Here is a 2,238-nt window from a genome sequence, read left to right on the forward strand (position 1 = left end):
CCAGTTTTGTCTCTTTTGGTCCCCTTTTCTTACCGGCAAAGGAAGACGTGCGAAACTTGTCTCAGGGCACTGAAACTCCTTGAATATCAATACTAGGAGTCAAAGGAAGGCTTTCACACCAGCTTCTCCCCTTTTGGCACTTTCTGACGCTTTTGACCCAAGTTCTAGTTTTGGTCTTTTTTGGTCCCCTTTTGCATACTGACAAAGGGAGACATGCGAAACTTGTCTCAGGCCACTGAAACTCCTGAATATCAGTACTAGGACTAAAATGAAGGCTTTCACAATAGCTTCTCCCCTTCTGGCACTTTCGGCGCTTTTGGACCCAAGTTCCAGTTTTGGTCTCTTTTGGTCCCCTTTTGCTTACCGGCAATGGAAGACATGCGAAACTCGTCTCAGGCCACTGAAACTCCTTGAATATCAATACTAGGAGTCAAAGGAAGGCTTTCACACCAGCTTCTCCCCTTTTGGCACTTTCTGACGCTTTTCACCCAAGTTCAAGTTTTGGTCTTTTTTGGTCCCTTTTGCATACTGACAAAGGGAGACGTGCGAAACTCGTCTCAGGCCACTGAAACTCCTTGAATATCAGTACTAGGACTAAAAGAAAGCTTTCACACCAGCTTCTCCCCTTTTGGCACTTTCTGGCGCTTTTGGACCCAAGTTCCAGTTTTGGTCTCTTTTGGTCCCCTTTTGCTTACCGGCAAAGGAAGACGTGCGAAACTCGTCTCAGGCCACTGAAACTCCTTGAATATCACTCCTAGGACTCAAAGGAAGGCTTTCACACCAGCTTCTCCCCTTTTGGCACTTTCTGGCGCTTTTCGACCCAAGTTCCAGTTTTGGTCTCTTTTGGTCCCCTTTGCTTACCTGCAAAGGAAGACGTGCGAAACTCGTCTCAGGCCACTGAAACTCCTTGAATATCATTCTAGGACTCAAAGGAAGGCTTTCTCCCCACCTTCTCACCTTTTGGCACTTTCTGGCGCTTTTGGACCCAAGTTCCAGTTTTGGTCTCTTTTGGTCCCCTTTTGCTTACCGGCAATGGAAGACGTGCGAAACTCGTCTCAGGCCACTGAAACTCCTTGAATATCACTACTAGGACTCAAAGGAAGGCTTTCTCACCAGCTTCTCCCCTTTTGGCACTTTCTGGCGCTTTTGGACCAAGTTCCAGTTTTGGGCCTCTTTTGGTCCCCTTTTGCTTACCAGCAGGGAGGACGTGCGAAACTCGTCTCAGGGTACTGAAACTCCTTGAATATCACTCCTAGGAGTCAAAGGAAGGCTTTCACACCAGCTTCTCCCCTTCTGGCACTTTCTGGCGTTTTTGGACCCAAGTTCCAGTTTTGTTCTCTTTTGGTCCCCTTTTGCTTACCGGCAAAGGAAGACGTGCGAAACTCGCCTCAGGCCACTGAAACTCCTTGAACATCTGTACTAGAACTCAAAAGAAGGCTTTTCACACCAGCTTCTACCCTGCTCGCACTTTCTGGCGCTTTTGGACCCAAGTTCTAGTTTTGGTCTCTTTTGGTCCCCTTTTTCTTACCGGCAAAGGGAGACGTGCGAAACTCGTCTCAGTCTACTGAAACTCCTTGAATATCAATACTAGGAGTCAAAGGATGGCTTTCGCAACAGCTTCTCCTCTTTTGGCGCTTTTCGACCCAAGTTCCAGTTTTGGTTTTTTTTGGTCCCCTTTTGCTTACCGACAAAGGGAGACGTGCGAAACTCGTCTCAGGCCACTGAAACTCCTTGAATATCAGTACTAGGACTAAAATGAAGGCTTTCACACCAGCTTCTCCCTTTTTGGAACTTTCTGGCGCTTTTGGACCCAAGTTCCAATTTTGGTCTCTTTTGGTCCCCTTTTGCTTACTGGCAAAGGAAGATGTGCGAAACTCGTCTCTGGCCACTGAAACTCCTTGAATATCACTCCGAGGACTCAAAGGAAGGCTTTCTCCCCACCTTCTGACCTTTTGGCACTTTCTAGCACTTTTGGACCTAAGTTCTAGTTTTAGTCTCTTTTGGTCCCCTTTTGCTTACCGGAATGGAAGACGTGCGAAACTTGTTTCAGGCCAGTGAAACTCCTTGAATATCAATACTAGGAGTCAAAGGAAGCCTTTCACACCATCTTCTCCCCTTTTGGCACTTTCTGACGCTTTTGGACCCAAGTTTCCGTTTTGGTCTCTTTTGGTCCCCTTTTGCTTACCGGCAAAGGAAGGTGTGCGAAACTCATCTCAGGCCACAGAAACTCCTTGAATA

This window comes from Abrus precatorius, unplaced genomic scaffold (genome assembly GCF_003935025.1).
Source record: "Abrus precatorius isolate BTA unplaced genomic scaffold, Abrus_2018 Scaffold119, whole genome shotgun sequence".
Classification (NCBI taxonomy): Eukaryota; Viridiplantae; Streptophyta; class Magnoliopsida; order Fabales; family Fabaceae; genus Abrus; species Abrus precatorius.